The sequence below is a fragment of the Euphorbia lathyris genome, chromosome 1 (genome assembly GCF_963576675.1).
Source record: "Euphorbia lathyris chromosome 1, ddEupLath1.1, whole genome shotgun sequence".
In the NCBI taxonomy this organism is placed as follows: Eukaryota; Viridiplantae; Streptophyta; class Magnoliopsida; order Malpighiales; family Euphorbiaceae; genus Euphorbia; species Euphorbia lathyris.
This window is the reverse complement of record NC_088910.1, coordinates 79,565,158-79,578,200: the sequence shown is the minus strand read 5'-3', so window position 1 is coordinate 79,578,200 and position 13,043 is coordinate 79,565,158.

The window sequence follows — 13,043 nt, the reverse complement described above, 5'->3', positions numbered from 1 at the left end:
TATGTAACTTATTTTCTAATCTAATCATATAAATTATACTTTTAAATTTAAATGTCAATATATTTTATGCAAATACAAAAACACAATTTCAAATATAGATAATTTCCTTGTTAGATTTTATGTGGAATTCAATTTTTAATTTTTATTTTTCATTTTGATAGTAAATTTTTGTTATAATTATTACCTAATTATTGTATTTAAACTGAATATTAATTTAGAAACAAATAATAAAATGTGGTGAGTATCACCATAGAAGTTTGTATTACCCGTTGAGGGAGGGACGGAGCAAATTTTACCTCCATTTTTTTTTATTCTTAATGGAGTGAGGATGGAAAATCGGATAGTGATGGAAAAAGTCCATAGTATAGTGGCTTATTAATTTGCTTTATTGACTGCCAATGTTAGGGGTATAATTGCACAATTTTAAACGTTAAGATTAAAATTGCTTTTAGTTATAAATGTAGGGGTATTATCGGAAATAATATGTAAAAAGTATTATTTGTGAATGAATTAGGTGAATGAATTAGATTGATTTGATATATTAAGAAAATATCAGGTTTGTGAAGATGGAGGAGGAAAAAAGAAGAAAAGAGAATGGGTTGAAGAATTGATAAGGTGGAGATTCTTTGAAGCATGTGAGATTCACCCAATAAGGAAAAATGAAAGAAATAGGTATTGCATAAATTGCAATATAGCAGCATGCCAGTATTGTATTTCATGTCCAAGACATAGAAATCATGAGATCCTGAAAATATATAGACATGTGTATAATGATGTAGTATCTGTGAGTGCAATGGAGAACCACATTGACTGCTCATACATTCAGCCGTACAAGTGCAACAAGCAGTATGTCATATCTCTAAATCCACTACCGCACACTGCAAGTGCCAGTGCATCAAACTCAAACACTGGAGTCGGAGGAGGAGGAGTTTGTGATGTTTGTGGCAGAAGATTGGGTCAGCCTCACCTCTATCACTACTGCTCTATTTCATGCAAGGTATTCCATGATCAGGATGATGCATTTCACAACAAGAATTTAGATCCACAAGAAGAAGAGAAACCCAAGCGAAAAAGGAAAGGAACGCCTACCAGAGCTCCCTTCTTCTAATATTCATTTCTATTTCTCTCCCATCTCCTTTGCTTTCGACTTTTTATCATTATTCATATTTATGATATCTTGTTGGCGCTAATGACTAAATTAATATGTTTTCAAACTAACAAAAATCTATTATTAATATTTGCTAAATTAATGTTAGCTGTGTGTCCCTTCCTTTTTTTACTCATAAAAAAAATATATAATATATTAATTCTAATTATATTTATCTATAAAAAAGATTATTTTATTTGTTTTTTTTTTATAATTGGATGATGAATCCAATGGTAAAAACACACAAATATTTTATTAAAAACAAAGTAAGCATAGCATCTACCCTATCTATAATATAAGACACTTTTTTTTACTCATAAAAAATATGATATAATATATTAATTTTAATTTTGTTATTATATTTATCTATAAAAAGATTATTTATAGTAAATGCAAAAAATAAAATAATAAAATTTAATTTAGATAACACCTTTATATTAAGGTGTAAAAATACCCCTAACGTTTTGGATCATGAGCAATTTTATCCCTAACGTTTAAAATTGTGCAATTTTTCCCCTAACGTTTATAGCCAAGAGAAATTTTACTCCTAACGTTGATAAATTGGGTCAATTTCAGAAATTATTCATCAAACTATCCTTTCAGTCATGAATCTTATCATCTACACTTCACATGTGCGTCATTTTATCAGTAACAAATCATAAACATATGTTAATTAGGATGTGAAAAAAATAAAAAATATACTGGCTTTTGTACGAATTAGACAACAAAATTCAAAAATTCACCGAATTTATAAATATTAATCTCCAATTCTATTATTAAATTACAAAAAACATGAAATCCTTTTTTTAGAATGAATTGATATGCAATTGGTGCAAAATAATTAACAAAAATATATGTGTTTTATAAAAGTGTCTGAAATTGACCCAAATTACAAACGTTAGGGGGTAAAATTGCTCTTGGCTACAAACGTTAGCGGCAAAATTGCACCATTTTAGACGTTAGGGGTAAAATTGCTCCTGACCCAAAACGTTAGGGGTATTTTTACACCTTAACCCTTACTTTTAAGGCCTAATACATAAATAACCCCGTAAACTTGTCCAAATATTGCAACTGCCCCTTCCAACTTTCAACTATAACAACTTACCCCTTAAACTTGTCCAATTGTAAAACATAACCCAAAATTGAGAATTTTTTTACCCCATACTTGAAGCAACCGTAAAAACGTTTCCCTAGATTCGTATCATGCCAAAGATCTGATTATCACACTCTACGAGCGTTGTAGATTTTGTATTTCACGTGTTTCTTCAATTGTAGGGTATATCAGCAATTTGGGGTTTTGTTTTACAATTAGACAAGTTTGAGGGGTTATGTTTTACAATTAGGCAAGTTTGACGGGTAAGTTGTTATAATTGAAAGTTCGGGGGGCAGTTGCAACATTTGGACAAGTTCAGAGGTTATTTGTGTATTAGGTCTAATTTTAATTATTAAATTATAATTTTTTTAATATTTATATACTAAAATGAATCCATGAATCGCACGGGCCAAAAACTAGTTAATATATAAATATACTTCCAAAATTAATAAAAATACCATGGTTTAAAAACCAGATTGTCCGGTTCAACCGTGAATCGGTCATACAGGCTGGTCCGGTTATATGCCTTTCGAGTCAAGATTGTTAACCTGCAACAACCTGGAGTAAATCGGTACACCGAAATTACTATGGTTAAATAAAAATTTCAAAAAAAAAAAAACAAAAACTTTGACAGCTCCATCGAGGATTTGTTATGCTATAGGTGAGCTCACAATTAACATAGTGCAGCTTCCGTGGTTGTTCCTTGCACATCTATCTATATATATATATACTAAATTTGTAGAAAGTATTACTGATGTGTCATATTTTAAGACCTTCTTTGTTGACGTGTAAATTTTCTAAAGCCTCACATTTTGGCATTTCAAGTTCTTTTAACACGGTTCACTTTCGAACAGTTTTATACTTCTTGGTTCAAACTTCTCCAACCGATTTCTTCTCTCCCACTTCTTCAATCTCAATCATCACTCAACTGCTTATCCCTATTAATCCATCTCACTCAACTGATCTCTACCTGGATTGGAATATTCTATCTGGAGAAAATTGTTTGAGTTGCTTTGAAGTTTGGATAGGTTTGCGCATTTTCATTTCTGGGTGACGAGAACGATAATTGTTGCTGATGTGTAACATTAGTAGCTAGGTTTTCAGTTAGTCATTTATTTGCCTATATTCTAAGGAAATGTGTAATCTTAATTTTCAAGTTAATTTTGGACTTTAAGATGGTTCAATTTATCGGTAAATGAAGATTATTTACAATCTTGTGGAAGAAAAAAAGAGGGTTCATTTAGTTTTGTAAAATTTCTCATCCCTAACAATGAAAGAAAATTGGGTTTATCTCTAATCACAACGTTTGCATTGGGTTTGTAACACAGGTAGTTGATTTTATCTTTGTAATACAAGCTTTCCAACAATCTTTTAATGGCACGTTTTGCTCAAGTTTCCCGTTAATGAAGATTTTCAACATCTTTCCTCCTACATTCGCCAGGGAACGGTATTTCTTCGTTTTCACTTGAATTTGTCTATTGAGCTTTCCTCTTTTCTCGATTGTTTTGTATTCCAAACAATATTGCTTCTCTTGTTCTGTGGGCCGTTAAAAATTTAATCATATTCACTTTTGGTGTCACATACTGTTAGAAGAGGGAGCAACAAAATATTTGAGATTTTCATGTTGTTAAATGCTGTGTGTGAAAACATAAGTGTAAATTAGAGGGGAGGATGGAGACATTAAGGTTGGTCTATTTACTTTTGGGGATCAATTTACCATGGAACTTACATGCATGTTCAATCTTCTACAATTTGTTTTTCTGATGTATCATCTCTGAAGGGTGAAACATATATTCTATTATTTCCATCCTTTTTTCGTTGTTGTGTAATATTTTGTTAATTTCAAAGTCTTTTGTCTCCTTTTTTTTCAACTGTTTCACTAAGCAACATTTGATAAAGGAGACCTTAATGTCAATTCAATAGTCTTAATCATTTTTTCTGTCACATGTTGATGGTTATTGTTTTTGTTTGTGCTCTATGGCTATCTTTCTACTGTCAATGTTGACATCAGATGCATACGGGTAATAACTCTATTATCATTCCAAATCTCTCTTTAAAATTTCTATTGAAACATGGTTGTTATGAGAACTATTTTCTTACTCGCAACGTCTTTAACGAATAGATTTGCACCAGAATTGTTATGTTATGTCATGAAAGCTTTTTCAGTATAGAAGATGAATGAATGTGAGACTCCTCAAAAGAATCGTACAAGCATTTATTGATGCATTTAGAAAGATATATCATAAGTAACATGTAATCTATCTATACTAAAGAAGCTTACAATTGAGCTGACATGTCACACTCAGAGATTGATTTTTTTTCATAAATAAGAGGGCAAATGTTAAGGCTGATAACAACCCAATTAAGCAAAGTTACATTAGGATTTGGGCTTAAAGCCCATAAGACAACTTTTAGGAGAGCCGACTGAATGTCGTCCTAAGGAAACCAAAGTCCATCGCTAAGTACGAAGTATGTTACCTCTAAGAGGGTCCGGTAAAAGGTAGTCACGTCTGCTAGGCTTTGAACATCACAAAAGAAGATCTTCATGCATAATAGTTTTTTAATAGCCTACTACGTAAAAAGGTACTACCATAAAATGGTTACAAAAAAGTCTACACGATATATATATATATATATATATAGAGAAAAGATCCGGTGTGATAAATTTATTTTGGTGTGATAAGTCTTATTGTGTGATAAGGACCAATTTTATAAGAGGTGGCAAATTTATAAATAAAAGAAAAGAGAAAATTGTTTTATTTCTTTTTTTTTAAATGCATGTTCCCGGCTTTTCCAACCCCGTTTTTCAAAAAAAATTATACCTTTGTACTCATCTTAATTAGACAGTCATTTTAAGATCCCAGAAGCTCATGTAAAAAAAATTCCGGTGAACAGAATTCGGCGATCTGTTTTTCTGTGAGAAAACAAATGCCCAGAAAATTTTCAAAAAATTTTAGAAAATGTAAAATATCATTCTGAGAAACTTTAATTATTGACTCAAAGTGAGATTTCTTACGGTGGAGTCCCAAATCAACGGAATCTGGCGATTAGGGGGACGTTTTCCGACGAGAAACTAGAAAGTACACAAAAAATGTAAGTAGGACAAAAGCATGTGAAACATTATTTTAACAAACTTTAATTCTTGCCTCAAAACGAGATTCCTTACGGTTTTGACCGAACAAATTGTTGAAGCATGTAAAATAGATAAAATTAAGAAAAAAGTTTTATTGGGACTAAACCATAAGAAATCCCGCTTCGACCCAAGAATTAAAGTTTCTCAGAATAATGTTTTACATTTTCTGGAATTTTTTGAGAATTTTCTAGGCACTTTTTTTCTCGCCAGAAAACACATATCCGGATTTCGTTCACCGGAATTTTTTTTACCTGAGCTTCAAGGATCTCAAAATGACCATCTAATTTAGACGAGTCTAATAGTATAAAAAATTTCGAAAAACGAGGTTAGAAAGGTTGGAAAAATGTATTTTAAAAAAAAACAATTTTCTCTATACTCGCTTTCCTTTTATTTACAAATTTGTCACCTTGCCCTTTTCAATTATCATGTTTTGTTAGGTCACACAATAAGCTCCTAGCCACAACAGAATTCCTTATTTCACTGGATCTCAGCCATATATATATATATATGGAGCATAATGATAAAAAAAAAACCTTAACCTCTGTGTTTTACTTTACTTTTTGGATCAGGGTACTGTGGTAACTTGAGTGCCTGAGTGCTTAGCTCCTCTATTTTGCAAATTTATTCAAGCATGTGGGAAGGATTGAGGCTATTTTATTCTGATTTGTTCTTGAATTTCTATTATACATTAATTGATGTGGTGAAAGTAGAGCTGAGATTCAGTCATGAATACAATGGCTCTAGAGACGAACATGACAGATAGAGATCTAATGAAGAATAAAGGAAAATTGTCAATAAAAGAAGTATTCGAAGATATCACCAGTCAATAGGACTCAGATGCTTCACTTAAAGAGGGGATCAGTGAATCTATGAAGCAATTTTTAAGAAGGATGCAAGAAGATATTAGGTCATAAGATGCCGCCACATTCCTGATGGCCATGACACAATTGTGATTGAAATCGGGAGAAGTGACACAGCTTGCATAAGGATCTATCCTTATTGATCCAAACAGGCAGACTCCCGAAAGTTTTCATGTGTTTGGTGTCAGTCTTCCTCCACGGATCCTACAACTGTTGGAACCAGGATGCAAGTTTTGTCGAGGGTTTTGTATGAGGTTGATTTCTGGGTGAAGGCTTCAAAAGTACCTTTTCGATACTCGACAGAGATGCTTTGTCAAGTGATGGGGGAATTTAATGGTAACTATATGGGTTCGGATGTGAATGATTTTACTAGATATTTGAAAAACTATTTACTGATTGATTGAAAGTATATATGTATACTGTTCAAATTGTTGATTTCAAATAAGCTATAATATATCCTAAAAGGGAGTGAAACTGATTACCAAATAGTTTTACAATAAATACGAAGTAAAGGTTTTATAAAACTCTTAAACACTTTTAGGAAAAGCTGTTTGAGTGAATAATCAATCATGTACAAATGATATTGCTATAATATAAATAAATAATAAATAAAGCACGAGCGACAAAGAAAGATATTGGATTTAGAGGAATTGAACACCGGGAGTTGTATAGTGGGTCAGTGAACCTTGGCCTACTCCTGTATCCAATACAACGTCTTGAGACTTGTTTAATCTGGTACTTCAATAAGAACAAATTAAGCCTATATTTAAATTTACGAGTGCTTAACAAATCTTAATACACATTTTACCAAGTTTAAGTGTGAAACTTATCAAGCTTGTTGAATGCTCAATGGACCTTCACTTTTTTTCAAACTCAAGTGAGAAATTTATCAAATTTATGGGTGCCTCATGAACCTAACACTTTTTACAAGGTCTAGTGAGAACTTAATTCCGTTCTCAAGAAGAATCACTCATATGATCCCTGATAACATCGAGATATTCTCCACATGATCAAAGAGGATATTTACCAAAACGGCAGCGTATTGGGAACACCAGGGAAGCAGTGGCGTATCAAGCAAGTCATCCTGGTGGCGAATCTCCTAGATTCCGCCACATGCTATCCGTAGTCAAACCTACGAGAGACCCGCCATCATGCCTCGATCCGCCCAGATCCGATTCTCAATAAAGGCAATTAATGGAACGTTAATGAGCTAACGGCCACATTTAAGAGAGATCCATAACAACTATTAATGAGCCATTAATGGAGACTTTTGGGTTACTGGAAGTTATGATCACATGGCTATAAATAGCTTGCACCCCAAGCTATTGAGGTACACACATTCACTCTCTCAAACCCTACTTTGTCAATAAAGTTTATTCTATATTCCATTACTGACTTTGGCATCGGAGCTTCCCCCCGTCGAACCCAACGATGCCCCCCGTAGGGAAGGAATCCGATCAGAAGTTCATCACCAGTTATCAATTGGTGCGGTGAAGGTGGAGGTTCTAAACTAAAAAGGACTTAGTTCACAAGTTAAACATGACAAACGGGGAATCCAACCCCTCAATAGGTGCTTCGGTACCACCCATATGACCATCAATTAATCCCACTACGGGCGCTGGTCGCATTAATCCCACCCTAGGCGCTGGACGCATCGATCCTGATGCGCCAATCATCCATGACGAAGGTAACATGTCACCAAAAACCCTTTTGGATATTTGCGCAAGTACCGTAGGCCGAGAACATGGACCTATTATGGAGGGTCGATTAAGAGCATTCTTAACGAACCGAGATGTAGGTGGAGCAACGACCGGAGATGCCATCCCACCTAATCGTCGTCCGCCCCCAAGATCAACCATATCGCAATGGCAGAGCACCAATGTTATGTCTAATGCACGCCGTGACTTGTCATTTTTTTCCTCTCAACCCATAGATTCGACAATTGTCAATCTGGGGCTCGACAACAATCCATCATTAAACCGAGCATTATTTTATGATATACCAGAAGGAAGTAGTAGGAGTGATCGACCTCTCTTGGGAAACACAGCAAACCTAGGAATCACTATTGGCGGATCTCGAGCTCCGCCAACACAAGCGGATCAGGGACAAAATAACACAGCAACGGATCCACCGGAAGGCAGACGCGATGGTCACAGACGTAAAAAACGGACCCCGATCACACAAGGGGAGACGGTCTAGGTCTCGTTCTCACCGCAGACGCAAAACTAAGTCCCCTCGGTAAAGAAAGTCACCCCCCGGACAAAGAGGAAACGAGCACCGGGCTGGATCACCTCGCCAGGTCGTACAACACCCCCAGCTAGATGGAGATAATCGGGGACGATCTCCACCACGGGGGCGGTCTCCATCTAGAATACGAGGAGGCGGTAGTTCACCATCAAACCCTTCGTTAGAGTCTAGTTCCTCATCTTCGCAGTGAAGCAGGTCCCGTAGTAGAAGGCGTCCTAGAAGGGGTCGAGGTTCTATGGTGGATCAGATCAGGGATGAGGTACGTAGACAGAGTGAAGAGAATGTCAGGCGTAATCCGTTTGCCAATCGGGAATCGCCCTTCGCCGCATGGATCGAGGCCGAGGAGACGGATATGCATTTTAAAATCCCAAATATACCAGCCTATTCGGGTGAGGATAATCCAGAAGCCCATGCAAGGAAGTACCGCATGTTGCTCGGGCTTAATCGTGCAAGTGAAGCTGTGCAATGCCGAATGTTCATCACCACATTAAAAGGTCCGGCCTACGATTGGTTCCAATCACTCCGCCCAGGATCGATAAACAGCTGGGATCAATTGAGTAGAGAATTCTGTTCAAAATTCGTAGGAAGCATCCCTCCAGTGGTTAAATCGTGAAAACTCTTCGAGTTAAAGCAAAAAGAAAACGAACCTCTCCGGGAGTATGTCGACAAATTCAATAAGTTGTGCATCCGCATTGTTGATGTGGATCTCTCCATGGCAGTGGAAGCACTCGTAAAAAACACAACATGCAAGAGCTTGTAGGAGGATCTGATCAGAAATAAACCGCAGGATATGGCGGAGCTGATAGACAGATGCAAAGACTTCATGGAAGTCGATGACATTCGCAGAGAGTTGGCGTCTCCACCCAGGAAAGGAAGGGGCGAATCTCGGAGATGAGATAAGGAAAAAGAAAGGCTCCCTGACTCATCCTCCCGAAACAGGCGAAGAGGCTCTAAGAACAAATCAGCATATACGCCATCATTCACACCGTTGAACGCCTCCAAAAGCGAGGTGCTAATGTGGATAGAGAACAGCTAGCATAAGCGGAGCATTTCATATCCCGAATCAAAAAGGGGGGAGTACACTAACACGGGGAAAAACCCCAAAAATTATTGCAAATACCACAGGAAGAACGACTATGATATAGATGTATGCTGGGAGTTGGCTAGAGAAATCGAGAGGCTTATCGAGAGAGGAAAGCTGGATAGGTTTATCCAGAACGATGGAAAGGGAGATGGTGACAAACCTATAGATGAGCCGAAGAAGAAGGCTAAGGGGGTCATTAATGTTATTGTTGGCGGACCAGGATATCAGCCTACAGTAAAGAAAGCAAAGACCACTGCTTTAGATAGAGCATCACTTAATCGTCCCTTCGCAGATGTATGCCCGGCTATCTCTCCACATGTAGACGCCCTCATCATTACTATGATGGTGGAAGGATGGGAAATGAAGAGAGTGATGGTAGACACTGGCAGTTCTTGTAATGTCATCACTAGGGGTGCGTTCGCCAAGCTCAAGGTTGACCAAATTCAAATTGAGACCACCATCATAGATATCCTAGGAGTGACGGGTCACACAATCCAGACAAAGGGTCAAGTAACACTAGAATGCGAATTGGCAGATGACGACCAAGTATGGATGGGAGATCTAGAGTTCTCCATCATGGATGGTCAATTAGCATACAATATCATCCTAGGGAGACCTTTCCTCTTAGAAGTGGCGGCTCTCATATCAATTCGCCATTTGACGATGTACATCCCTACTGCCAAGGGAGGTGTAATGATCAAAGGGAGCCAGAAAGTTGCCCAGGAGACATATTCGGCATCTCTGTCGATTCGCTCGCAGTCTAATGATGATGATGAGGAAGAACTTGTTACGGCCGCCCTTGGAGATACGGAAATGTTTCTCATGGCAAAGGACAAGCAGGTACGAATTGCCAGAGGGTTAAAAGAAGAGGTCAAGGAGGACATCACAAAGGTTCTTCTCGAGTCTGAGGGTGTGTTCGCATGGAAAGATGAGATCCTCACAAGAATCAGTCCAGATGTGATCACCCATAAACTCAATATCGCCGAAGATGCGGTCCCTATAGCGCAAAAGCGGAGGAATCATGGCCCAGAGAGACAAAAAGTGATTGAGGAAGAGGTCTCTAAGCTGAGGAAGGCGAACGCCATTGAAGAAGTTATTTATACACAGTGGCTGGCGAATGTGGTCCTAGTCAATAAGGCAGGTGGATCATACCACATGTGTATCGACTTCACAGATCTTAACAAATCTTGTCCCAAAGACAACTATCCTCTGCCTTGTATTGATATCCTAGTTGATGGAACCGCTGGGCACGCGATGTATTCTTTCACGGATGTGAAATCTAGCTATCACCAGATCCCGATGGAACCGTCTGACAGGATCAAGACCTCCTTCGTGACACACCAGGCGACCTACTGTTTTAAGGTAATGCCCTTCGGACTCAAAAACGCCGGAGCTACTTATCAGCGAATGATGAATAAAATATTCGAAGGAAGAAAAGGTGACAACTTCTCAGTCTATGTAGACGACATGATCATTAAAAGCACCACTATAGAGAAGCATGCAAAGGACATAAGGGAGGTCTTAGAAGTCCTTCGTCATCATAACATCAAGCTTAATCCTGAAAAGTGTACTTTCGGGGCACTTTATGGAAAATTCCTGGGGTACATGATCAGCTAGAAGGGAGTGGGCCCCAACCTAGATAAAATCAAGGTGGTGCTAGACATGAAAGCGCCACAAAATGTCAGGGAAGTACAACGCCTTAACGGGCGGATTATAGCACTTGGCCGATTCATCTCCTACTCTGCTCGTAGATGCCAACCTTTTTACGAAGTGATCAAAAAGTAGAAAGGCTTCGAATGGAATGAAGATTGCGAACAATCCTTCGAGGGAATCAAGCGCTTCCTATCAAAACCACCTCTAATGAGCAGACATTTGGAACGTGAGAACCTATACATGTATGTTTCTGTTACTGATAAAGCGGTTTGCACAGTTATGATAAGGGAAGAAGATGGCCAATAATACCTGATCTATTATGTGAGCAAGGTCTTAAAAGATGCTGAAACTCGGTATTCAAGGTTGGACAATATGGCATTAGCAGTGGTAACCACTTCAATCCGCCTAAGACCTTATTTCCAGGCCCACACGGTCATCGTTCGTACCAACATACCTATGAGGAAGGTATTACAAAACCCGGAAACTTCGGGGAGGCTAATGGAGTGGGCAATTCGCCTGGGCGAGTTTGATGTTCGTTATGAAGGTAGGTCCGCCTTGAAGAGTCAAGTCTTGGCAGACTTTGTGAACGAATTCACCGAAGAGGGCATAAACCTTCCAAAGCCAAAAGTGGAAGAATGGATAATGTACACAGATGGTGCCTCTTCGGCAGAAGGTTCGGGAATCGGCGTGGTGATCAAGGGACCTCACTACATCAAGTTGCATTATGCTGCGAAGTTAGAATTCCCTGCAACGAATAACGCCGCAGAATATGAAGCCTTGATATTGGGACTGCGCCTGCTGAAGGAGATCACGCCCGAGCGAGTTATGATCTATACCGATTCTAAGCTCATGGTCAATCAGGTGATCAAAAACTTTGACGTAAAAGATGAAACTTTGGTCAAGTACGTTGAGGAGGCCAAAAAGCTATTAAACCATTTGGAGTCTAAAGAAACCAAGTGGGAGTTGGTTCACGTTTTGCGACGATCAAATACAGAAGCGGATCACTTGGCTAAACTAGCCTCAATCAAGGATCAGTGGGCGGACCTTCAATGTCCATTCGAGATAAGAGACAAGCCGGTATTTGCCCCAGAAGTGATAGCTCTTCTCTCATCTGCCGTAGGAGATTGGAGATCGCCGATCTAGCAGTATCTCTCCACAGGGTCTTTGCCTCAAGACAAAGAAGAGGCTAAACGAACGGTGAGAAAGGCCGCATACTTTTCCATAATGAATGACCAACTGTACAGAAAAACTTTTGGTCACCCCTAGTTGAAGTGTGTAATGACGGAAGAGGGACAACAGATCCTCAAGGAATTGCACGAAGGTACTTGCAGGGCTCATGAAGCATCCGCCTCCATCTTGAAAAATTCCAGATTGGTAGGATTTTATTGGCCCACAGCGGAACTTGATGCTCAAAAACTGGTGGAGTCCTATCACAATTGCCAAGTCCATGCAAACGAATCTCACGCGGCTAAGCACATGCAAAAGCCCATTGTTGAAGGGCGACCCTTTGCCATCTGGGGGATTGATATTGTTGGTCCATTTCCTCCTACCAAAAGACAAAGGAAATATGTTGTAGTAGCTGTAGACCACTTTACGAAGTGGGTTGAGGCCGAAGCAATCTCTTCTATAAGTGCAGAGCGAATGGTTGAGTTTGTCAGAGACAATATAGTCGGAAGATTTGGAGTTCCCCACACAATTATTACCGACAATGGGACATAGTTCAATTGCGGAGAGTTCAGAACATTCTGTGAAAGCCAAGGCATTCAAAACAGGTTCGCCTCTGTTTATTACCCCCAATCCAATGGGATGACGGAGGTACCAAATCG